Raw genomic sequence first — 27,982 nt, 5'->3', positions numbered from 1 at the left:
GGTGGACTATTCTCAGTCCAGCAGTGACAGTGAGGTGTTTAAAAACTCCATCAGCGCTGCTGTGTCTGATAAACTCATAGCAGCACAACACACACTAACACGCCACCACCATGTCAGTGTCACTGCAGTGCTGAGAATGATCCACCACCTAAATAATACCTGCTCTATGGTGGTCCTGTGGGGGTCCTGACCATTGAATAACTGGGTGAAAGCAGGCTAAAAAAGTATGTAAAGAAACAGATGGACTACAGTCAGTAATTGTAGAACTACAAAGTGCTCCTATATGGTAAGTGGAGCTGATAAAATGGACAGTGAGTGTAGAAACATGGAGGTGGTCATAATGTTATGCATAATCTGTGCACGTCCTCATTCTTACAGCCATTTAGTCTCCATGGAAGAACACTGCCATTCTAATTTATGGATTGTTCTGTGGTCACTGTCATGGAAGCCCTGTTTGGAGGTCTGTTTGTTTATTAGGATTTTAACATGCACCTCACTTGCATGTTTTTGGACTGTGGGAGGAAACCGGCGCTCCCGGAGTAAACCCACGCAGACACGGGGAGAACATGCAAACTCCACACAGAAAGGACCTGGACCGCCCCACCTGGGGATCGAACCCAGGACCTTCTTGCTGTGAGGCGATAGTGCTACCCACTTAGCCACCGTGCCGCTCGTTTGGAGGTCAGGTTATCAGTACTATCTCCAGCTAGAGCTGCCCTGGTTATCTGCTTTTGGTGGGTAGCATGTAGTAGCAGTTCAACCAGCTCCTAAAGCTCAACAGAGAGTTGACACTGAGATCTAAAGTGCACATACATTCACTCACTCACTTTCTTAACCGCTTATCCAATCAGAGTCGGGGGGGGGGATGAGGGTGCTGGAGCCTATCCCAGCTTTTCAATGGGCGCAAGGCACACAGTAACACCCCGGACGGGATGCCAGTCCATCGCAGGGCAGACACCCACACTCATACACACACCCATTCACTTATAGGACAATTCAGTGTCTCCAATTAACCTGACTGCATGTTTTTGGGCTGTTGGAGTAAACCCACGCAGACATGGGGAGAACATGCAAACTCCACACAGAAAGGACCCGGACCCGGACCGCCCCACCTGGGGATCGAACCCAGGACCTTCTTGCTGTGAGGCGACAGTGCTACCCACTTAGCCACAGTGCCGCCCAGTTTTACTACACCAGTGAAGACATGAATGAAGCCAAGCTGTCCAGGCAGCTTTAAAAAGACTCCAAAGCATAGTGCACCCTTCACCATGCTTTTGCTTTGGCCAGACTGCCGTACGGTTTAAAGAGTCAATTTTAGCAAGAAACAGCTACCATACTACAGCAAAATGGACATATATAAACAGCATACACCCATGCATGTTGGCGGGGTGGCAGTCCTTGACTGCAAGGAGGGCTAAACTCAATAACTGATTTGACTGAACCATTCTAGAAAGCTTTTTAAGAAGAGTGAAGCTTGTTGGAACAGCAGTAACAAAGTGGACACTGTGTTATTAATAAGCATTAATTTTAATAAGATGTTTGGATGTATGCTGTGTATATTTGTCCGCTTATCTGTACTATGTAACTGGAAAGGTGCACCATGCTTTGGGGTTGCTTTAAAGCTTCAGGGCCTGAACAGCTTGTAGTCACTAAAAAAAGACATTAAAAAAGCTTAAAATGTATTATGTTTGGCCCTTTTTATTTTTGACAATTCATTTTTTCTCCAGTTACATTCCAGTCTGACCTGCTCTTCATTTTCCACTGTCATGCCGTAACATTAACATTACCCAAAAACGAATTAGATGAGCATTCTTATCTCTCCCCCCTTCTTTCATGACACAGGGGTCCTGTGTGATCTTTACTTTAACCCATCATTCCCCTCCCGGCATCCCTCTCTGCACGATGGAGTGTCCAAAACTCTTCTGGCTTTTGCTTATCGTGGGAAAGATGTATTCTATCCCTCCCTTCCCACGACTAGACCCAAAACTTTGTCATCCTCAAACCCTCAAACGACACCCTGCATCTCTACTCTCGCCTCCTTCTCACGGTTTAAACAAATTGTCTAGAGTACAGGAGCGCTTGGCCAGGGCTAAGAGGATAGGCCTTCCTGTCTCCGTGTTAGGAAAGAGGTCCCTGGGGGCAGAAAGGGACCACGGGTGTGTGTTTGTTTGCAACAGAGAGAGAGAGGAGGCGCTGGACTGCCCTTTCTTCCCCCCGAACATGACTGATGCTGGCGCCCACACACTTTTTCTCAAGCCCACGTTTGCGCCGATGCTCTGAGCGATAGCGCGGATAGGAAAGGGGAAAAAAAGGCTTAATGATGCCTAGGTGGCGCTTAAAAGCTGGATGGAGCGTCCTCATGGGCGACTGCGATTCCCATGCCCCGCCACATTCCTCGTTCAGATCCCAGATGCATTTTTTTTAGCTATTATTTATTTTTCCTTCCCCCCTTGCGCAGATACCAGGGAGCACGAGCGCATTACCGCTGATCTGAGCGTGAGGGGTGGGGGGTTTGGGGGGTTTAGAACTCCTGCACACATACATAAATATGCACACTCTTGCCCAGTGCCATTAGCTTGTTCCCCAGTGGCTTTTAGCTTTATTTTGTAATGCCAGTGACACCACGTGCACTGGCCCCTGGATAACTGTGGAGCAACTTGACCTGTCTTCTACTAAAGTGCTACTTTGTTAACTTTGGCTTGTTCTGTGAGGTTTTTCCATATAAACTACCTGATTTATGTAAAAAATTTTACCGGCTTATAGATTGCATTTGAATTTACATTTGTGCCATTTAGCTTTTTAAATTACAATTATGCCTTGCTCATAGGCCCAACAGTGGCAACTTTGTGTTGACAGGGCTTGAACCAGCTGAACCTCCTAAATGCTAGTCCAGTACCTTAACCGCTGAGCTACTACTGTCCAGTATTGTTTGATAACCTTTACATTTATGCACCAAGATCATTTATCACCAACCTTTATCATACACAGTGGTACCTTAAAACTCAACGCCACTTCCAGAACCAACTGACGTCGAGTTTTAAAGGCACTGAGTTTCAAGGTATTTTTTTCCATAAGGATGTATAGGAAACCTGTTAATGCATTCCATGGTTCCATGAAACTGCATATATTTAGGCTAATGTAAAATAATGGGGTTGTTTTTGACATTTATGCACTAAAAATAACACAAATATAATATAAAAACACTGAAATACAATAAAAAATCAATATAAAAATACAATAAAACCTGCACTTTATCTTTACTTTTATTGTTTCCTTATGCTTCTTAATCATGGAGAGGCTTGATTTTTAAATAGCGTGTTCCATTCAGTAAAGGCGCATACACATGAGAAGTGACAAAATAGCTTTTGCGCTGGCTGTATGAGTGTGAATTATTGTACTAAAACAACGAGTGAGGAATTTCATTAGTAGAGAGAACTTATGAGCAGTAATAATTAAAAGAGGTTTAGTGTTTCTATGTCGTTCCATTGATACAATAAGTCACATTAAGCTTTTTTTATGATGTGTTTTAGACTCGGAAAAGCTGATTCTCACAATTTCTCAGCACCCGAACTATAACATAAACTGTACTATAAAACACTGATCCATAACATTAAAACCACCTCCTTGTTTCTACACACTATGTCTATTTTATCAGCTCCACTTACCATATAGAAGCACTTTGTAGTTCTGCAATTACTGACTGTAGTCCATCTGTTTCTCTACATGCTTTGTTAGCCCCTTTTCATGCTGTTCTTCAATGATCAGGACTCTCCCAGGATGACTACAGAGTAGGTATTATTTGTGTGGTGGATCATTCTCAGCACTGCAGTGACACTGACATGGTGGTGGTATGTTAGTGTGTGTCGTGCTGGTACGAGTAGATCAGACAGCAATGCCAAAAGAGTTTTTAAACACCTCACTGTCACTGCTGAATTGAGAATAGTCCACCAACCAAAAAAAAAAAAAAACACCCAACAGCACCCCGTGGGCAGCGTCCTGTGACCACTGATGAAGGTCTAGAAGATGACCAACTCAAACAGCAGCAATAGATGAGCGATTGTGTCTGACTTTACATCTACAAGGTGGACCAACTAGGTAGGTGTGTCTAAATAAGTGGACAGTGAGTGGACACGGTATTTAAAAACTCCAGCAGTGCTGCTGTGTCTGATCCACTCATACCAACACAACACACACTAACACACCACCACCATGTCATTGTCACTGCAGTGCTGAGAATGATCCACCACCCAAATAATACCTGCTCTGTGGTGGTCCTGTGGGGGTCTTGACCATTGAAAAACAGAGTAAAAGCATGTTAAAAAGTATGTAGAGAAACAGATGGACTACAGTCAGTAATTGTAGAACTAAAAAGTGCTTCTATATGGTAAGTGGAGCTGATAAAATGGACAGTAAGTATAAAAACAAGGAGGTGGTTTTAATGTTATGGCTGATCAGTAGCTTTACTTTTCTCCAGTTTCACTTTTAAACTTTTATTATAGGTAAAGTATACAAACACAGATACATGTGGACGCTTTCAGAGTGAATTTGATGATTATTCCACACAAATGCAGATGTCTCATATGCTCACTTTGATGACGCACCATTTAAGCCATTTAAGTGCTAAACAAAGTGGCTGTTCATTGTTAATTTGAAATTAAATAAATAAATTTTTTTACAAAAAAGCTGAACACATCGAGTTCATGGGAAACGTTGAGTTTAGGGGTACAAAATTCTCCACAAAGTGCATCGAGTTTCAAAGGATGTACCACTGTATACATACTGTATATACAAGTACAGTACAAGGAAACGTACAGTCTTTTCCCATTTATTCCAGCTTGTTTGAAAGCTGGGGTCAAAGTGCAGGGTCAGCCATTGTACATCATTCTTGGAGCCGAGACAGTGGCTTCATGGCAAAGCTGGAATTCAAACCCAAAACCTTTCGATTGATAGCCCAAAGCTCAAACCATTAGACTACCACTGATTCTGTGAACATACCTTTTCTGCATCCGCTCTCAGTGCAAGTTACATCTCTGGTTTGGTAATACACAGTACCTTTAATTAAAAAGTGAGAACATTTTGGTATATTTGGGTTGCTGTTGTAGCACTTTGAGTCATGTTCTGCTTTTTTACTTCTGGTTTTCCCCTCTTCATCTTCCAATTTAGTCATTTCTAACTCCCGATTGTGAATCTGCTGCTGCTTGCACAACCCCCGATCTGACATAGAGCCATATCCCACATAGAGCCATATCACATACATAGAGCCACGCTGAGCTCACTCGTACAGCCGCCCGGATCAATCCTGGAGATCACCTATCACACTGGCAGCTGGAAGAGACCCAGTCTGAGCTTCGCTTCCTCAAACACGGTCAGTTGTGTTTGTGTGGACGCTCGACCAGGCATCGCTTGGACCCTCATTCTGCTTTTTGTTATTCTTATTTACACATTACAAAAGAGAATACTCGTAAGGTTTGGTGCAGAATTTAGAATGTCACTAAATATTTTGCATAAAGAAATGAACATAATTATATTAACACGCTTGGATGGCACAAGTGGTCCATTATACTAGCCCACCAGCATGAGATCTGGGTTCAAATCTCAAAAACCTGTCTAGACATAGGCTGAAGCTTCACTATGGATTGGCACCCTTTCTGGGGTAAATTTCTGCCTTGCACTCATAGCATTTTCCACCAAAAGAACTCTGGTTCTTGAACCAGTTCTGTTTGGGTTTCTTCAAACCTTGGTGTTTTATAGAAAACCACCAGTTTTTGGGGAGCCAAGCATGCGTCAGCAACGGTGGATGTTGCGCAACAGAAAGTCACAGTACTAACAAGGTGATGGAGCGCATAGATTACCTGTGAGCATTTGTGATGATGTTACAGATGTTTATTTTTATGCAAACGATCGATCAATTATTGTTTATGAGAAGTCGTAGAAGGCGACTCTGCTCCTCGTGTTTGTTGCCATTGTTGCTTTCTTTAGTGCATTCACGTTAGAAGCGTTTTGCGCTTCGGTGAGCCTCTGCGCAAATAGCTGCTTTGCTCAGCGCTTGGCTTGAGATTAGTGTTCCATGACTCAAACATCCATTTGTGTGAACTAACCGTCAAATCCACTGTAAAAGCATCCACATATACAGTATCTGTGCTTAGCTGTTTTTACTTCACTGTGTGGTGGTTTTACTTTTCAACTTGTGTAATGCAGCTCAGGGTTCTGAGAAACACTGAGAATCGGCTTCTCGGGAGAGACGAAAAAGCTTAATGGAAACAAGGTTAACGTGGCTTAATGTACTAAATGTCATCACAGTAACACTAAATTTCTCTCAGTTATTACTGGTTATAAGTGCTCTGTACTGCTGAAATTCCTTGCTTGTTGTTTTCGAACAACAAGCCACATTAAGCATTGTTCGTACTGTCTGAGTTTACCACGTCATATCAAACAGTTCGTCTCATTAAAGGTGGTTTAAAAATATCAGCTGGCTCAAAATTCAATCAGGTGAACTTTAAAAGATGGAAGTGCAGCATCAAACTCCATAAGAAACAACGACACAGCAGTGCAAAAAGTACGGAGCCCCTTAGGGGTCACTAAGGAAAAAAAATATGTGAAGAGCAAAATCCGTACCCTCGGTTTAGTAATCCGTACCATCGGTTTAGTAATCCGTACCCACGGATTTGTAAACTGTACTCTTAGTTTTAAAGTCCGACCACGGTCACACTATCTGCGCTACAAATTTTACTGTGCGCCTACACTCCGTTTTACGGTAATACATTTGCGAAGCATTGAAGAGGATAAAGCATCTCTTTACATCTTAATATACTATATATTAGATATAATATATATATATATATACAGTGTATCACAAAAGTGAGTACACCCCTCACATTTCTGCAAATATTTTATTATATCTTTTCATGGGACAACACTATAGAAATAAAACTTGGATATAAGTTAGAGTAGTCAGTGTACAACTTGTATAGCAGTGTAGATTTACTGTCTTCTGAAAATAACTCAACACACAGCCATTAATGTGTAAATAGCTGGCAACATAAGTGAGTACACCCCACAGTGAACATGTCCAAATTGTGCCCAAAGTGTCAATATTTTGTGTGACCACCATTATTATCCAGCACTGCCTTAACCCTCCTGGGCATGGAATTCACCAGAGCTGCACAGGTTGCTACTGGAATCCTCTTCCACTCCTCCATGATGACATCACGGAGCTGGTGGATGTTAGACACCTTGAACTCCTCCACCTTCCACTTGAGGATGCGCCACAGGTGCTCAATTGGGTTTAGTCCATCACCTTTACCTTCAGCTTCCTCAGCAAGGCAGTTGTCATCTTGGAGGTTGTGTTTGGGGTCGTTATCCTGTTGGAAAACTGCCATGAGGCCCAGTTTTCGAAGGGAGGGGATCATGCTCTGTTTCAGAATGTCACAGTACATGTTGGAATTCATGTTTCCCTCAATGAACTGCAGCTCCCCAGTGCCAGCAACACTCATGCAGCCGAAGACCATGATGCTACCACCACCATGCTTGACTGTAGGCAAGATACAGTTGTCTTGGTACTTCTCACCAGGGCGCCGCCACACATGCTGGACACCATCTGAGCCAAACAAGTTTATCTTGGTCTCGTCAGACCACAGGGCATTCCAGTAATCCATGTTCTTGGACTGCTTGTCTTCAGCAAACTGTTTGCGGGCTTTCTTGTGCGTCAGCTTCCTTCTGGGATGACGACCATGCAGACCGAGTTGATGCAGTGTGCGGCGTATGGTCTGAGCACTGACAGGCTGACCTCCCACGTCTTCAACCTCTGCAGCAATGCTGGCAGCACTCATGTGTCTATTTTTTAAAGCCAACCTCTGGATATGACGCCGAACACGTGGACTCAACTTCTTTGGTCGACCCTGGCGAAGCCTGTTCCGAGTGGAACCTGTCCTGGAAAACCGCTGTATGACCTTGGCCACCATGCTGTAGCTCAGTTTCAGGGTGTTAGCAATCTTCTTATAGCCCAGGCCATCTTTGTGGAGAGCAACAATTCTATTTCTCACATCCTCAGAGAGTTCTTTGCCATGAGGTGCCATGTTGAATATCCAGTGGCCAGTATGAGAGAATTGTACCCAAAACACCAAATTTAACAGCCCTGCTCCCCATTTACACCTGGGACCTTGACACATGACACCAGGGAGGGACAACGACACATTTGGGCACAATTTGGACATGTTCACTGTGGGGTGTACTCACTTATGTTGCCAGCTATTTAGACATTAATGGCTGTGTGTTGAGTTATTTTCAGAAGACAGTAAATCTACACTGCTATACAAGCTGTACACTGACTACTCTAAGTTATATCCAAGTTTCATGTCTATAGTGTCGTCCCATGAAAAGATATAATGAAATATTTGCAGAAATGTGAGGGGTGTACTCACTTTTGTGATACACTGTATATATATACAGGGGTTGGACAATGAAACTGAAACCTGGTTTCAGACCACAATAATTTATTAGTATGGTGTAGGGCCTCCTTTTGCGGCCAATACAGCGTCAATTCGTCTTGGAAATGACATATACAAGTCCTGCACAGTGGTCAGAGGGATTTTAAGCCATTCTTCTTGCAGGATAGTGGCCAGGTCACTACGTGATGCTGGTGGAGGAAAACGTTTCCTGACTTGCTTCTCCAAAACACCTCAAAGTGGCTCAATAATATTTAGATCTGGTGACTGTGCAGGCCATGGGAGATGTTCAACTTCACTTTCATGTTCATCAAACCAATCTTTCACCAGTCTTGCTGTGTGTATTGGTGCATCGTCATCCTGATACACGGCACCGCCTTCAGGATACAATGTTTGAACCATTGGATGCACATGGTCCTCCAGAATGGCAGTGTTGGGCCCATCTAGCACAAGTATTGGGCCAAGGGAATGCCATGATATGGCAGCCCAAACCATCACTGATCCACCCCCATGCTTCACTCTGGGCATGCAACAGTCTGGGTGGTACGCTTCTTTGGGGCTTCTCCACACCGTAACTCTCCCGGATGTGGGGAAAACAGTAAAGATGGACTCATCAGAGAACAATACATGTTTCACATTGTCCACAGCCCAAGATTTGCGCTCCTTGCAGCATTGAAACCGACGTTTGGCATTGGCACGAGTGACCAAAGGTTTGGCTATAGCAGCCCGGTCGTGTATATTGACCCTGTGGAGCTCCCGACGGACAGTTCTGGTGGAAACAGGAGAGTTGAGGTGCACATTTAATTCTGCCGTGATTTGGGCAGCCGTGGTTTTATGTTTTTTGGATACAATCCGGGTTAGCACCCGAACATCCCTTTCAGACAGCTTCCTCTTGCGTCCACAGTTAATCCTGTTGGATGTGGTTTGTCCTTCTTGGTGGTATGCTGACATTACCCTGGATACCGTGGCTCTTGATACATCACAAAGACTTGCTGTCTTGGTCACAGATGCGCCAGCAAGACGTGCACCAACAATTTGTCCTCTTTTGAACTCTGGTATGTCACCCATAATGTTGTGTGCATTGCAATATTTTGAGCAAAACTGTGCTCTTACCCTGCTAATTGAACCTTCACACTCTGCTCTTACTGGTGCAATGTGCAATTAATGAAGATTGGCCACCAGACTGGTCCAATTTAGCCATGAAACCTCCCACACTAAAATGACAGGTGTTTCAGTTTCATTGTCCAACCCCTGTATATATCAGTGGCGGCTGCTGGTCTTTCAAAGAGGGGAAGCTCATTGTCGGTTTACATAATAAAATTTGTCAATTTATTTACACATACATTCTGCCCTCTGTTCCTTTTACAAGAAAATGGCCTGAAATGGGTTGCAGTTTGTCTTTCGACTTCACTCGCAAAATCCGCGATGGGACTGAAGCTCCTAGTGATTAAGTGACTAATGAAGTGTATTGCTTTGGCAATACGAATGTCCCTATTTGTCATGCCAATAAAGCTTCTTTTGAGTTTGAGTTTGAGAAGTGACGGTGTAGCGCTCAAACGAGCTGTCAATCAAAACGGGATTCAGCCTTTCCACTGATCCTCCAATCACCTTGCAGAAACTCTTACTGTAGTAATCTGGGGTGATGGGATAGCAAACTTATTAAAAAGTCAAATCAAAATCTAATCAAATGCCACCCCCACAATCATAAAGAACACTAGTACTCATCTTGTGATTTTGAGACTATTTTACCTTAGGAATTTAGAATAATAGGATTGCAAACCAACGTAAAGTGAAATGTACAGTATAAATGTCTGAGCCTCATAAAGTCAGTAAGTAGAAGCAGAAGTATTCTTCAAGAGTCTGATGGGGTGATTTGATAATAATTTGATTTGCTTATTTAATTAGACCTTTAAAATTGGTCTAAAGCAATTCGACTTGTTTTAATGGAATTTTAAAATTAACCATTTGCATAATTTTACCATGTTATGTGCTTATGTTGTCAAAATATTAACAAAAGGATGTATAACAAATAGGTAGGAAAGTGATTTTTAACTTGGTTGTAACTTTTCTTTCTGGCACGTTTTTGTGCATCAGAGCTGGGTTTTGTATATTAAGCTAAAAGTAAAGAGACGCTTTATCCTCTTCAATGCTTCGCAACTGTATTACCGTAAAACGAGGTTTAGGCACACAGTAAAAGTTGTAGCGCAGATAGCGTGACCGCGGACGGATCTTAAAACTACAGTACAATACAGTTTACAAATCCGTGGGTACGGATTACTAAACCGAGGGTACGGATTACTAAACCGAGGATACGGATTACTAAACCGTGCGTACGGATTACTAAACCGAGGGTACGGATTACTAAACCGTGCGTACGGATTACTAAACCGAGGGTACGGATTACTAAACCGAGGGTACGGATTACTAAACCGAGGGTACGGTTTACTAAACGAGGGTACGGATTACTAAACCGTGCGTACGGATTACTAAACCGAGGGTACGGATTACTAAACCGAGGGTACGGATTACTAAACCGAGGGTACGGATTACTAAACCGAGGGTACGGATTACTAAACCGTGCGTACGGATTACTAAACCGAGGGTACGGATTACTAAACCGAGGGTACGGATTACTAAACCGAGGGTACGGATTACTAAACCGAGGGTACGGATTACTAAACTGAGGGTACGGTTTACTAAACCGAGGGTACGAATTTTGCTCTTCACATATTTTTTTCCTTAGTGACCCCTAAGGGGCTCCGTAAAAAAGCGGTTTTGCAGCTTCTCATACAAAACCTCTACAACTTGACACGCCCACAGATAAAGTCATGGTTCGTGCTGAAAAACCAAGTATTCTTTGGTGCCAGATTAGAACGCTTGTTCGCAGTTTGGAACCTCTTTTTGGAACCAGAACTAAGCCCGTTCTACGTTGGTGGAAAGGGATATCAGTGTTTCTGGGTAAACCAGACCCACCGTGACCCTGTTCAGGACAAAGTGGTGGTAGGAAATGAAAAAGGAAACAGAAAAAAATAATAATATTCAGGCCAACAATTAAGGCCCTACTAAATTTATAGGAAAATGTGCTTAGACCTTGTTTTACAGATTTTACAGATTTTTAAAGGAAAGTGCCTCAACTCACGACAGTCATTAAATAACACTCATAAATCAAATGATAGAATGAATCCAAACTCAGTTACAGCATTTTTAGCTGCTTTACACTTCTACATCTTGGACATTTTGACTAAACAATTGCTAACTGAATTGCCGTAGGATTGCTTGGACTGTTTCATAGTGCAAATTAACCAGTAAACATGAGGCACTTGAATGAAGGCTATGTGAATAAAAAAAATGTTAAATCTCTAAACACAAACCTTACATTTTAAATTCCACATCAAATTGCATATTACATGGGAAATGATTCATTTCATGGTCTGTGACGTGATTTTCACGGCCGTGAATGAGGTAGGGCCTTATTTATAATGAATAGTCTGAAGTTTGAAATATAATATAAATGAAAAAGTGTCTGATGCTCAATCCAGCAAATCGTATCAAACTAAATGTTGTATTTTCACTGCACTGTACAGTTGGTAAACGCATTAAGAACCTCTGTGTGCCTTTTGTGTATGAAAAACTCATTTAATTCATGTAGAACATGTAAAAAACGGAAACAAGCCCCCAAATCCCTAGCTCGTGAGATACTCCTAAGGCTCTTCTCCCTGGGAAAGCCTGGGTTAAACCAACCACCCCTCACTTTCTCAAAAGTCCTCACGATCCGTGGCTCACACGCGGTCCGACTTCCTGCCTTTCCCACCTCTCCATGCTAAGGGAGGGCAGGATGTAAAGACCCCCTAGGTGATGGGAGAACATGGGGAGGACATTGCCTGGGGGCCTTCACGCTGCGCTGTCATAACACCGGCGTGGTTCACACGTTCCCGACTTCCTTTCCGATGCAGCGTAGACACGAGTGTCCGCAGAGGACTTTCGGATGGGGTTTCTCACATGATCTTGGTGGGAGTTTGCTGGCCCCAGTTGATGATAAACAGGACCCTAAAAAGGTAATTATGGTGATTTAGTGCAACCTGACTCATAATTTAGTGCATCGCTGCGAGCGTCCACAGAAGTGATGGCGGTGACATTGACGTACTCCCTTTTACAAAGGCATAAATATTTGTTCTTCTAAAGACCCCATTAACTGATGGTCCAAAAACAAGCAGCCATAGTGGCTCAATAAATCTATATTTAGCCTCCGTTATAGCTGGAACTGAAGTCGTTGACCTGAAGTTGTCTTTAGGAGGAAGAAAAAAGAGGGGAGGAAAACAGTTTAACAGGGAGAAAATGTTTTTTTTGCAGAACACATCTGGGATTGGTTAGCATCGCCGAGGTAGGTATTAAAATTGGGAAAAAAATGCTGGATTTTCCCAGAGAGCATGCTTTAGTTACTCCTAACAAGGCAGAACATTTACATTTCCGGGTTTTACATAATGATAGAGAAAAGCCATGTGTACCCAGACAACAGAGAACTGAGTGTGGCAATTACAAAGTGTCAAACTGGCAACATGAGAACAAGAAGATAGACAATGACTCTTAAAATGATTTTCTACACTGGGTTTACACTAACTATCACAGTCACCATCAGACTCATCAATTATCTAATCACATTGCGTCAATTATGTCAGAATTCCCTATTTTACGTTTACATTTTCGGCATTTAGCAGATGCTTTAATTTGAAGTGACTTACAGTACTACGACAGTATACAATCTGAGCAATTGAGAGTTAAGGGCCTTGTTCAAAGGTTCAACAGCAGCAACCTGGCAGTGGTGGGGCTTGAACCAGTGATCTTCTGATTACTATTGTTTGTTTGTTTATTAGGATTTTAATGTCTTTGGTTACATTCATGACAGAAACGTAGTTACTCATTACACAAGGTTCATCAGTTCAACACAAGGTTATATCAAACACAGTCATGGACAACTTTGTGTCTCCAATTCACCTCACTTGCATGTCTTTGAACTGTGGAAGGAAACCGGAGCATCCAGAGGAAACCCACGAAGACACGGGGAGAACATGCAAACTCCACACAGAAAGGACCCAGACCGCCCCACCTGGGGATCAAACCCAGGACCTTCTTGCTCTAAGGCAACAGTGCTACCCACTTAGCCACCCTTCTGACTACTATATTTGTACCTTTAACGCTATGCTACAGAACTGACCTGATTCCTTATGACATGGGGATTCTGTTCATGGGATGACTTCTGTGAATCTCCTCTTCTACCACACCTGATAATGTGCTCTTTTAAATTCAGATCTGGTGACTGGGTGTGCACATTGTAAGTTATTATAACAGTAGACAGGTTTTGCAACAAATTCACCTCATCACCAGGATTAAAATGAGTTGCAGTTTGAGCCACAGTAGATCTAATATTATTAGTAGTAGATCTTTAGTTGGTCCGTACAAGGTGCTATAAGTCTAGACCACACAGTAACCTGTTTGTGCTTTGTCCCTCCTCGGACCACTGTCAGGCCCATACTTTAACTCAGTTGTCTGGAAAGCTACAATGCACAGCACAGCACCTTAATGGTTGAATCTAAACCCAAGTCCTGGATTCTGTAAAGATGTTTTGAGACAATGTTCATTGTAAAAAGCACTATATAAATAAATTTTACTTGACTTGACATACATACATGATGGACTCTGACACACACACACAACTTAAATACATACAGCTACTGTATTGCACTACTGTGACTGTATTACTTGCATCTTTGCACAAGATTGCAACTTGCACAAGTTATTTTTTTTTTTGCATTTTTGCACCTTACTCTATTATCTCTGCTGCTATAAAAACCCTACGCTGCTAACTTCATATCAGAATATGCTTTTCTACCTAACATACCATTTACGCAGTACCATGTACTGACCAACACTTGTCTCTAATCTTGTCTCCTTTAATTACTTTTTAGATTAGAAATGTCTTTTTGTATTTATTGTACTGTAGTCAATCTGCCCTGTGTACTGTATTGTCTAGCACTTATTGTTCTTTGTTGCACCCTGGTCCTGGAGGAACGTTGTTTCGTTTCAATATGTACTTGTATATGGCTGAAATGACAATTAAGCCCTTGACCTTGAACATTTAGCGACGGTGCAAAAATTCTCATTAGCCCCCTGCGATTTTCATGGCTGTGAATTAAAAGGGCCTTATTGATAATCATCAATGTTGGTTCCCCTTTTGCAGCCCCATATGCAACAAACTGTGATGCACTGTGTATTCTGACACCTTTCTATCAGAACCAGCATTAACTTCTTTAGCAATTTGATCACAAGGGCCAGCCTTCGCTCCCCGCGTGCATTAATGAGCCTTGGCCGCCCATGACCCTGTTGCCGGTTTACCACTGACCACTGCAGACCGGGAATGCTCTGACCCAGTCGTCTAGCCATCACAATTTGGTCCTTGTCAAACCTTACGCTTGAGTTAAGCATTTTTTCTGCTTCTAACACATCAACTTTGAGGATAAAATGTTCACTTGCTGCCTAATATATCCCACCCACTAACAGGTGCTGTGATGAAGAGATAATCAGTTTTATTCACTTCACCTGTCAGTGGTCATAATGTTATGCCTGGTCAATGTATGTATGTAAACTCAGTTGCTAACTTTGGATTTCCTATAGTTATCTAATTATTTTTTGCATCCCCTGTAAATGAAACAATTCTCATCACTGAGTATGTTCCTCAAACTTTCATTAGGTTGGAAACCAGGTCAATAGAGATCTAATAATGAGGAGCGTCAGGAATTGCCCATCTTACCCTTATTCTCCATGAAGCTAAAATCCCCCAAACATTTCACTCTGTTCCCATTTTTCTGGCATTCATTCTGCCTCTGTGTCGCTGATATATGCAAGTGAGTGACACTTAGGGGCCGGCAAGTTCATTAGAGGCATTTATCTGCGGGCTAGAATCAAAGATGGCTTATTTGGATGAAAGAGCAGACACATCATGAAGAAATGCCACTCGCGACACTTCACGTCAACAGCAATCAAACTAATGCTGATTAATTGAAAATAATTAGCTTGTCAGTTCTTATTGGGGTAATTGCGATCAACAGCCAGACTCATAAGGCATGGTCGGACAAAAACTCACAAACAATTTATTTATTATGTGGAAATATACTTACATTTGAGATTTCTTTACTTTGTAAATTAGCATGATCAGTGACCATTAATGCAAACTAATCACAGTGACCATCCTAATAAAACTATTAATTGTCTCTTAATCTATGTATTGACCATCTACTGATGATGGATTAAGCAGGATTCTTTTTAGAGAAATTAAAAATGAGAAAGTCAAAACTACTGTAATATGTTCAGGATACATTAAAAATGTTCGTTAAAAAAAAAAAAAAAAAAAAAAAAAAAAAAAAAAATGTCTGCACTATTTACTGTGTGCTTTATTATTATTATTATTATTATTATTATTATTATTATTATTACTATTGTTCTTATTATTACAATTATTATTATTACAAATATTATTATTATTATTGTTATTATTATTATTATTATTGTTATAATTAATATTACAACTATTATTGTTATAATTGTTATTATTATTACTACTACTACTACTACTACTACTATTATTGTTATTATTATTGTTATTTTTATTATTATTATTATTATTACCACCATTATTATTATTATTACTATTATTATTGTTATTGTTATTATTTATTATTATTAGTATTTATTATTATTGTTATTTTTATTATAATTTTTACTATTATTATTGTTATTATAATTTTTATTATTTTTACTATTATTATTATTAGGGATGCTACACACATATTAAATGATAAACGAAAGGTTTAAAAAATAAAATAAAAGTGGGACCATGTCTTGGAAAAGTGGTAGCCTAATGGGTTGAGATTTGGGCTATTAGTCAGAAGGCTGTGGGTTTGAATCCTGGTACTGCCATGCAGCCACCGTTGAACAAGGCCCTTAACCCTCTTGGCTCCAGGGGTGCTGTACAATGGCTAATGCTGCACTCTGGAAGTGCAGCTAAATAATTTAATTGTATTGTACACATGTATATGTACAAATGAAAAAAAAAAAATCTGCCCCAGATTAACCCTTATACTAGTTATACTACTTTTACAGAATCATATGATCAAATGAAGTTGCTCAGTGAAAATCACAAAACTAAAATAACTTCATTCAAATTCCTTAATAACACTGAATAAAATATTGAAAAGTTATTAAGTCTCACCCTCTTTTATTAAAAACTAACATAATTGAGACATCCATTTCCACCACTTGGTGAATGATTATATGCATAACATTTTCTTTATGTCTTTAGTTTGATGTGTAGTGTGAGCAGAGTTATATATTCATTCATCATATTTATTTATCAAAGGCCAAACAGGCCCAATTCCATTGGAAAATGCTGGGTGCAAGGCAGGTATAATTTTGATACTAATACATGTTAGATTTTTGGTCATCCCTCTCCCCCTTTTACCAGACATAGCCAATCACGTCTGTGAAAGTGGCTGGCTGGTTGATAGTACTACACTTAGATCTCAGTAGTGGTGGGCTTACATAATAGCCCACTGCTCGACACTCCACCCTAGTGCATGTGTTAACATTTTTCACGATTTTAAATGTTAAGGATTGGATTATTGGTGTCACAGTGGAACAACAGGTGTTTCATGGTATCAGGTCATTTTTTTTCATTAGTTTCGGTTATTGTGTAGTTAATGGATGGATGGATAGACCTGCAGGAGACTAGCTGCAACCCCTCAGAAATGTGTTACGTTCTTGGCTTCTTCTTTACCTAAGCAAGCAGGTGATTCTTACAGAGAGTCCGTAAGATACTGCATACAAAGAGTCACACTCAGTTTTGTGTGTTTCTCTACTACTTATGCTGAGGGGTCAGACAGAAAAACTTAACACCCAACTGTGTCTGTTAAGCACATGGCCAGGCTGATAGTACCACTAAAATTGAACTTTAAAGCTCAAACGTGCATTTGCAGTGTTGGTTAATGTATAAGCCTGCTAGACTAGACTTCTTTTTTTTACTTGTAACACTGAAATCATCCCTGATATTACACACCTGTTATTAGGCGCAATCCAAATGAGGTGTGAAACACATTAACCAGATATCACCAACAGGTGGGTATAAAAGCAACAGCTATGTTCAGACCTGGACTGGTCATTATTTCAACACCTCAGAGAAGCCGGTATAATTTAGCGGTCTGCTGGGACGATATAGGAAGAGCACTCGGCTAGAATTATAACTATCTACACTTTGGAGGAATCTGTTAGTCCTCTGATTCATTCCCCACCTGTAGAGAGAGATGGTCCAACACATTCCCGTTGGGGAAATCAGAACATTAAAAAATTCTCCAGAGAGCCAATAATGAATAGTGCAGGCTCATAGAATAACCTGCTGGTTTCCTAATGGACAGGACCTGTGAGAGAACAGCTGGCTTGTAAAGCCTGAGAACTTCCAGCTCTTCTGTCATTAAAGGTCCCTGAAGAAGCAGCTAAAACTTGCATTGTTGTTGGTTTCCTGTTGCTGTACACACCTTCTGAGAAGATATTATTGAAGTTATTTTTGAACAACAAAAGCTGTGGCATTCAATTTGTTATGGATTGGTGGACAATATAAGGTGGCAAGAAAAATTCTAGGGTTCAATTTTAATTATAGGGTCATTTGAGTTACTATAGCTTCTTTTTAGCCTGAACCAATCATTCCGGTCATTCTCCTGGCTTTTTCCACCCATTAAACTGCTTCTCACTGGCAGTGAGTTATTACACTAGCACAACAGTGCTGGGATTTTAAGCCCTCTGAGTCTGAATCTAGCTCTGCTATTGGTTGGCTGGGCGCTCCTAGCAGGCACAATTGGCAGTGCCTGCAGCAGACAAAATTGGCCACGTCACGCTGTGTAAGAACCCTGGTTAGTACAAGGCGCCTGTACAGAAGTGAAAGAATGCAAAGATCAGTGTGTGACTCTACATATGCAAGACTGACGTGAATAAGGTCGAATAAGAAGAGGTCGGTGAACTGCGCACACATCAAAGGAAGCATGTGTCAGGCAAATACACCCTGCTCATATGTGATTGGGGTCTTCAGCAATGGTAAACTAATTGACTATGCTAAATTACAAGAAAAAATTAGAAGATTCATGAATAAAAAAATTGTAAACTGCTGCTCACTTGATGTTTTTCTTGCTTTATTCTGTATAAACTTTAGAAACTGGTATTTCTGTTTACATTTTCAGCATTTAGTAGACGCTCGTATCCAGAGCAAATTACAGAAGTGCTTCCACAGTAAATATTTCCCTACTCTAGTTAAAGTAGACGACAGTCCAAGGATACAAGTCTGCTGAAACCCTGTTAGAACAACGGTGTAGGTACAGTGTATCACAAAAGTGAGTACACCCCTCACATTTCTGCAAATATTTCATTATATCTTTTCATGGGACAACACTATAGACATGAAACTTGGATATAACTTAGAGTAGTCAGTGTACAGCTTGTATAGCAGTGTAGATTTACTGTCTTCTGAAAATAACTCAACACACAGCCATTAATGTCTAAATAGCTGGCAACATAAGTGAGTACACCCCACAGTGAACATGTCCAAATTGTGCCCAAATTTGTCGTTGTCCCTGCCTGGTGTCATGTGTCAAGGTCCCAGGTGTAAATGGGGAGCAGGGCTGTTAAATTTGGTGTTTTGGGTACAATTCTCTCATACTGGCCACTGGATATTCAACATGGCACCTCATGGCAAAGAACTCTCTGAGGATGTGAGAAATAGAATTGTTGCTCTCCACAAAGATGGCCTGGGCTATAAGAAGATTGCTAACACCCTGAAACTGAGCTACAGCATGGTGGCCAAGGTCATACAGCGGTTTTCCAGAACAGGTTCCACTCGGAACAGGCTTCGCCAGGGTCGAACAAAGAAGTTGAGTCCACGTGTTCGGCGTCATATCCAGAGGTTGGCTTTAAAAAATAGACACATGAGTGCTGCCAGCATTGCTGCAGAGGTTGAAGACGTGGGAGGTCAGCCTGTCAGTGCTCAGACCATACGCCGCACACTGCATCAACTCGGTCTGCATGGTCGTCATCCCAGAAGGAAGCTGACGCACAAGAAAGCCAGCAAACAGTTTGCTGAAAACAAGCAGTCCAAGAACATGGATTACTGGAATGCCCTGTGGTCTGACGAGACCAAGATAAACTTGTTTGGCTCAGATGGTGTCCAGCATGTGTGGCGGCGCCCTGGTGAGAAGTACCAAGACAACTGTATCTTGCCTACAGTCAAGCATGATGGTGGTAGCATCATGGTCTTGGGCTGCATGAGTGTTGCTGGCACTGGGGAGCTGCAGTTCATTGAGGGAAACATGAATTCCAACATGTACTGTGACATTCTGAAACAGAGCATGATCCCCTCCCTTCGAAAACTGGGCCTCATGGCAGTTTTCCAACAGGATAACGACCCCAAACACAACCTCCAAGATGACAACTGCCTTGCTGAGGAAGCTGAAGGTAAAGGTGATGGACTAAACCCAATTGAGCACCTGTGGCGCATCCTCAAGTGGAAGGTGGAGGAGTTCAAGGTGTCTAACATCCACCAGCTCCGTGATGTCATCATGGAGGAGTGGAAGAGGATTCCAGTAGCAACCTGTGCAGCTCTGGTGAATTCCATGCCCAGGAGGGTTAAGGCAGTGCTGGATAATAATGGTGGTCACACAAAATATTGACACTTTGGGCACAATTTGGACATGTTCACTGTGGGGTGTACTCACTTATGTTGCCAGCCATTTAGACATTAATGGCTGTGTGTTGAGTTATTTTCAGAAGACAGTAAATCTACACTGCTATACAAGTTGTACACTGACTACTCTAAGTTATATCCAAGTTTTATTTCTATAGTGTTGTCCCATAAAAAGATATAATAAAATATTTGCAGAAATGTGAGGGGTGTACTCACTTTTGTGATACACTGTAATAGTATAGAAGATTAGTAAGTTCAGGTTAGTTTCCACCTCAAGTGGAATAAATAAAGTATCTGTCTGTCTGTCTGTCTGTCTGTCTGTCTGTCTGTCTGTCTGTAAGTAACCCGTGAACAGAACACAGTAGTGGGGTGATGTGGTGGGGTTTGGGTTGTGGGGTTTGGGTTGGTTGAAAACCAGTACTCAGCATTTTCAACCAGTTGCAGGGGTTTTATATTGAACATGGGGGCACAACCAGGAGGGAGTCGCAGTATTCCAGCCTTGTGATGGTATGAGATGATATACATGAAACCTAGGAGATCATCAGTCCATCACAAACTCAGACCAGCTTTTTCGCAGCAACAACAATGCCATGGCAAACCTGTATATCATATAACATAACTCATGTTCCATGTATTTTCTAGAGTGCAGTTAAAATACCCCTAATTATATGGCCACAGAGAGGGAATGGAATGGCTTTATTTGTCATATATACATATACAGATGTACAGTACAATGAAACTCATTCTTTGCATATACCAGCTTGTTTGGAAGCTGGGGTCAGAGCGCAGGGTCAGCCATTGTATGGCGCCCCTGGAGTCAAGAGGGTTAAGGGCCTTGCTTGAGGGACCAACAGTGGCTGCATGTCAGAGCTGGGATTCAAACTCTCAACCTTTCAACTGATGGCCCAAAGGCTACCACTGTTCCATTATTAGGGGACCATACCATGCCACAGAGTTAAACGACATTAAATGACTAAGAAGCTGTGTATTGAAGTACTAAATAAACACTTTAAGGCCAAAAGTAACTGGGCACCCGACCTTGTTGGGCATCCTATTCCAACGCCACTCACTCACTTTCTTAACCGCTTATCCAATCACGAGGGGGTGCTGGAGCCTATCCCAGCTTTTCAATGGGCACAAGGCACACAGTAACACCCTGAACGGGGCGTTCACCAGTCCATCACAGGGCAGACACACATACACACACCCATTCACATATAGGGCAATTAAGTGTCTCCAATTAACTTGACTGCATGTTTTTGGACTGTGGGAGGAAACCGGAGCTCCCGGAGGAAACCCACGCAGACACGGGAAGAACATGCAAACTTCGCACAGAAAGAACCTGGACCGCCCCACCTGGGGATTAAACTCAGGACCTTCTTGCTGTGAGGCGACAGTGCTACCCACTTAGCCACCGTGCCGCCCTATTCCAACCCCATTAGAAATAATATAGGCGGCGACAACAGCCTTTACTCCACTGGGTATACTTCCAACAACATTTTAAAGTGTGTCTGTGGGAAGAATATGTGGCTGTTCAGTTAAAAGAACCTATGTAAGGCCAGACACTAGTTAGACAAACAGGCCTGACTCTCTACCAGTGTTCCAGTTCATCCCAATGGTGTTTAATAGGGTTGAGGTCAAAGCTCTGTGCAGCCCACTGTGAGCTGCCTTCCACCAAACTCGTCCAACCCTGTCTTTATGGACGTTACTTTGCGCACAGGGACACATCATACAGTGTGTATCTGACCTCGTATGCACCTTACCATATCAGTCAGTCACAGATTAAGTATTACACCAGAGCACTTAGGATTTAACCTGAGCTTACAAGACCTGGATTTTTTAATGCCACATGGGAGCCGGACTTGAGAAAATCTACTGGAACAAGGTAGGGGATTTAGGAAAAGCAGCTTTATCTTTCTAAATCAGTCTACTGACAGATGTTTTTTCCATTTTCTGTGCATCTGCTAGCATCTGGAAAGCTGTTTAAAGTTGGGATTGAGAACACGGTACCACCTGTGTTGGCACAAAGTATCCAACTTAATCTGTTGGTATATGAGAGGAGTTCAGAATGCTCTTACATGCACCGGCCTGATTACTGTCTGCTTACTGATGTTGGAATTGTACAGCCAGCCAAAGCATTAGGGGATTTTTTTTTTCTATTTCCATCGGACATCTGAGTTCAGAGTGACCTGGACCTTGTTCATTAGAGCGGACAAGCCTACAGCCTGATACTTTTAAATGTACTTGTTAGTATTTAGCAGATACTTTTATCTTAATTGTAAGAGTAAACAATTCCAGACATTGAAGTTTATGGACCCTGCTTAAGGACCCAGTAATAATAATAATAATAATAATAATAATAATAATAATAATAATACTACAACATTCATTATTGTCTGTTTTACCACAGCTTTATTAAATTCAGGGTCACAGTGGGTACGATTCCCTGGCCGAAACATAGTAGACACCCCAGACAGGTCACCAATCCAATTTTGTATCCCTAATTCACCTTAATTTTATGTATTTGAACTATGGGAGGAAACTGGAGCCCAAGTGGAAACCCACACAACCCCTGGGAGAACATGAAAACTCCAAACAGAAAGGACTTGTACCACTCCACTTTTGAATCAAACCTAGGACCTTCTTGCTGTGAAATGACTGTGCTACCCAGCAAGCCACCAAGCCGACAATAATAATAATAATAATAATAATAATACATTCATCATTGTCTGTTCTACCACCACTTTATTGAATTCAGGGTCACAGTGGGTACGATTCACTGGCCGAAACATAGTGGTCACCCACACTCACCCCCACAAACACCCACACCCACCCACACCCACCCACACCCACACACACACACACACACACACACACACACACCCACCCACACACCAGAGGAAACCCACACAACCACTAAGAGACTGTCAAACAGTCATGGACAACTTTGTATCCCTAATTCACCTAAATTTTATGTCTTTGCACTGTGGGAGGAAACTGGAGCCCCAGTGGAAACCCACACAACACCTGGGAGAACATGAAAACTCCAAACAGAAAGGACTTTGGACCACTCCACTTTTGAATCAAACCTAGGACCTTCTTGCTGTGAGATGACTGTGCTACCCAGCAAGCCACCATGCTGACATAATAATAGTATTAATAATAATATTAATAAAGCAAATTATGCAAGAAACATTTGACAAGGGGTGTGATTACATTTAAGTATTTTACCTTGATGTCACAATGAGCTATAGATGAAGACGAGGGCGGACACACATGCAGAGGCTACCACTAAGCTAAATGCTAACTGCTAATGCTAAGCTAAACACATGAAACATGACCCTAACCTATACGATATCCTAAGCTAAGCTAACATAAAGGCTAACACTAAACATGAACATAGTAACTATCAAAACCATGACAAAAGTATCTCATTAAAACATAATCAGCATGTTATTATAAATTGTGTTAATATTTATTAAGCTTATGGTCATGTGTCCACATACTTTTGGCCATAAAGTGTATGTTCTGGGCATGATTTGGAAGTTGATTGCCATACCTTAAGGGTTCTTGGTTTTAATGATATTTATAGGTTAGTATACCACATGGTTCAAGGTTTACCATCCTTTGCTAATCCTTTAAGCTTTCCATTAACCTCAATGTTTAAAACACGAGTCAGTATTAAACTAATTTCTATTAAACTATAAATTACTTTCATATATTATATTATATATTCAGTGTACATTACAATACAGGCTTGTTTGAACGCTGGGGTCAGAGCACAGCTTATAATAGAGTCAGGTGTTCACATACTTTTGTCATGTTTAAAACTTAAGCCTCAGTATTAATCAATTGAATTCACAGCTTACACAGCTTAAACTGTTAGCTTAGCTTAGCCCTAACCATTTAGCTAAAATTGCACTTCGTTTTGTTCATTTTAAGAGATGGAGACATTATGTCATTCATCTAGGTCGCCTGACTGAAAGTGACATGGTCTACCAAACTTAGATTAACATATATACATGACTAGTTTAGTTTTAGGTTAGTATTAAGTCAAACACATGACCAAAGTATTCATCAAAATCATGACAAGCTATTCAAAATAGCCTCCGCTGAATGTGCCACAGCCTCTCCTTAAATGACTTGAGCACTTAACCTGCAATTAGGTTCAGCTGTGGATCATTAGCTTCAATGATCATCTTGAGGGGCGTCAGCTTAACACCCTCAAAAAAACCATGATACATGAATTCATGTAACAATTTCATGAATGAAATATACAAGCCCATTTATAAATATGTGCATGTGCCACAATAAAAAAATCACATAATTCTTCTCATAAGTATGCATTTATTTCCAGTTACAGTGGTACCTGTAGTTTCAGGGTATTTTTTACCATAAGGATGTAGGGGAAACCTGTTAATGCGTTCCATGGACCTGTGAAGCTGCATATATTTTAGGCTAATGTAAACTAATAGACACTTATACATTAAAAATAACACAAATATAATATAAAAACACTGAAATACAATTGACAAAGTTAAAATCAATAAAAAATACAATAAAACCTGCACTTTATCTTTACTTCTTTATTGTTTCCTTATGCTTCTTAATCATGGAGATGCTTGATCTTGGAATACTGTTTTCCGTTCAGTAAAGGCACATTCACACATGCATCTCCATGATTAAGAAGCATAAGGAAACAATAAAGAAGTAAAGGTAAAGTGCAGGTATTATTTTATTTTTATATTGATTTTTAACTGTATTTCAGTGTTTCTACATAGACTTATTGTACTAAAACAATTTTATTAGTGGAGAGAACTTATGAGCAGAAATAATTAAGAGAAGTTTAGTGTTTCTGTGTTGTTTTTTTAGTACATGAATCCACAGTAAGGTTTATTTAAACTCGGAAAATGTGATTCTTAAAATTTCTTAGAGCCCCCAGCTATAATACAGATTCGTCTCATACCCGCACTTTGATGACGTTTTACTGCACTGCTCAAGCAGAGTGCTGAACAAAGTGACCGTTCATTGTTAATTTAAAATGAAAGGAGTTTTTAAACACATGACTGTCTCTGCTGGACTGAGAATAATCCACCAACCAAAAATATCCAGCCAACAGCACCCCGTGGGCAGCATCCTGTGACCACTGACGAAGGTCTAGAAGATGACCAACTCAAACAGCAGCAATAGATGAGCGATAGTCTCTGACTCTACAAGGTGGACCAACTAGGTAGGAGTGTCTAATAGAGTGGACAGTGAGTGGACACGGTATTTAAAAACTCCAGCAGTGCTTCTATATGGTAAGTGGAGCTGATAAAATGGACAGTGATTGTAGAAACAAGGAGGTGGTTTTAATGTGAATGATCAGTTTACTTTTTTTTTTCTTTTTTTACTTTTCACATCTGCCCCCTATATGTGCCCCCAGATTTGTGGCATCTGGCGGCATTTCACGGACTTAGGGCTTGTTCTAACCTTTTTGCGCCTCGGAAATATTGCAACAACAAATATTTGTGTTCATAGCATGAGACCAGCAGAAAGGCATCTGTTCAGAGACGCGATGGTCTGATCCCGATCCACTGTGGTGTGCCAAAACTCAACACAACAGCTGTACAGAGGTCAGGATTGAACAGGGTGTTACTGCAGGAATCAGATTCACTGTGGCTTAGAGGATGACCTTACGTGCTTTGTGTGGAAGGCATAAACACATGCATAGTAGTCATATGTATGTCATATACAATATGTGACATGTGCTTTTAAAAAATGATTCACTCTATGGAATTCCATGAATGTGCATTTGAGGATCTGCGCATATGCCACAATTACAAATACTTACCTGGAAGGAGTGAGACCAAGAGTCCTGAACGAGGCCCAGACGTTACACTCTGGTTGTGCTGACCCCTGTGAATTCCCCAAATGTGGGAATCTTGATTAGTCTCCCCTGATTTTGGGACAATGATATCCTAGTGGGTAGAGCTTTGGACTATCAATTAAAGGGGTGAGAGTTCGAATACCAGCTCTGCCGTGCAGCCACTGGTGGGCCCTTGAGCAAGGCCCTTAACTATCTTAGCTTTAGAGGTGCCGTGCAATGGCTGACCCTGTGCTATGACCTATTAGGTTTAGTACAAATATTTGGTTCTTAAACCTTTTAGTTTAACTTCCACATCTAATCAAACCAAAATATCTAGGTACCATGTGTTTGGACTGTAGGAGGAAACCAAAGCCCCCATAGGAAACCCATGTAGACACAGGGAGAACATGCAAACTTCACACAGAAAGGATCCAGAACAAGCCACCTGGAAATCAATAGAGGAACTTCTTGCTGCTAGGCGACAGCACCAACAGCCCACCACTTATTATAATGTATAGAAATTATGTTAATATTTATTGAGCTTATGGTCAGGCATCCACATACTTTTGGTCATAAAGTGTATGTTTTAAGGCAGGATTTGGAAGTTGATTGCCAGGTCTTTTTGGTTCTAGGGTTTAATGATATTTATAGATTAGTATACCACCGGTTCAAGGGTTGCCATCCTTTGCTAATAAGAAGCTTTCCATTAATCTAAATGTTTAAAACATGAGAGTCAGTATTAAACTAATTTCTATTAAACTATGAACAACTGTATTATCATACTGTATATTTAGTGTACTGTAGAGTACAGGCTTGTCTGAAAGCACAGCTTAGGGTCAGAGCACACCCTATGGTAGGGTCAGGTGTCCACATACTTTTGCCTTAAGAGTCAGTATTTCATATCATTCTAACCACTTAGCTACAACTGCACTTTGTTTTGTCCACTCTAAGAGATGGAGACATTATGTCATTCATCTACGTCGCCTGACTGGGAGGGACATGGTCTACCAAACTTAGATTAGCGTATATACATGACTAGTTTAGTTTTAGGACAATTGTTTTGGATGATAGGAAGTCTAAACCAGTGATATATCGTATGTTTGTTTTTCATAATATACATCTAAGCTTTTAATGTGCAAGAATAGCTTCATAAACTGTTCTTTTAAAGCTAAAAATCTCTTCCACTGCACCCACAATGGGTTATCTCGGTGATCGAAAGCTTCTGAACCCACTCGAAGACACTGGTTAGGGGATGCTAACCGTCGCGGTCAGGCAGTCCTCGCACAGCTCCTCAGAGTGCCTGCCAAGCCAAATAATCCAGGCAAGTAAAATTAACTGAACGTCAGTGTGCCAGACCTCAGCCCAAGCGCTGGAATGCGAGAACCTCTCCTGGGGAACCGCTAGCGTTTCCAATACCTTCCACCGGTCCCTCCCATCTCACACACGGCCCCTATGACCTATCTTTACGTGGAACTCCTGCTGTCCTTCCTTCATTAGAGCAGACTGGTTCTGATGCTTGAAAGATGAAGAGAAGATCTGCAGACTTGGCACTGGTGAAGGTGGACAGGATAGACAAACAGTAGTCAATACTTTTAATTTTTTTACTTGTCTATACAGCAGAAAAGTGGGGAGTGTTTGAACTGTAGATTAGCTGCGAGCATGTGTGCTGTTGTTACAGATGTTTGTTTTTAATGCAAAAAGCATCAATCACTATTGTTTATGAGACAGAGATGTTCACAAGTCACAAATACGAGTCCGAGTCAAGTCACAAGTCTTTAGACTAGAGTCTGAGTCAAGTCACGAATCTTTAGGCTAGAGTCTGAGTCAAGTCACGAGTCAATATAATATACACAAAACATATATTGGAAATGTAGTGTAGAAATAAACAAATAATATGTAAGTTCAGATAAAAATCAA

Source organism: Trichomycterus rosablanca, chromosome 12 (assembly GCF_030014385.1).
Source record: "Trichomycterus rosablanca isolate fTriRos1 chromosome 12, fTriRos1.hap1, whole genome shotgun sequence".
Taxonomy (NCBI): domain Eukaryota; kingdom Metazoa; phylum Chordata; class Actinopteri; order Siluriformes; family Trichomycteridae; genus Trichomycterus; species Trichomycterus rosablanca.
The sequence above is the reverse complement of the archived record's forward strand: the minus strand, read 5'-3'. Positions refer to the sequence as shown.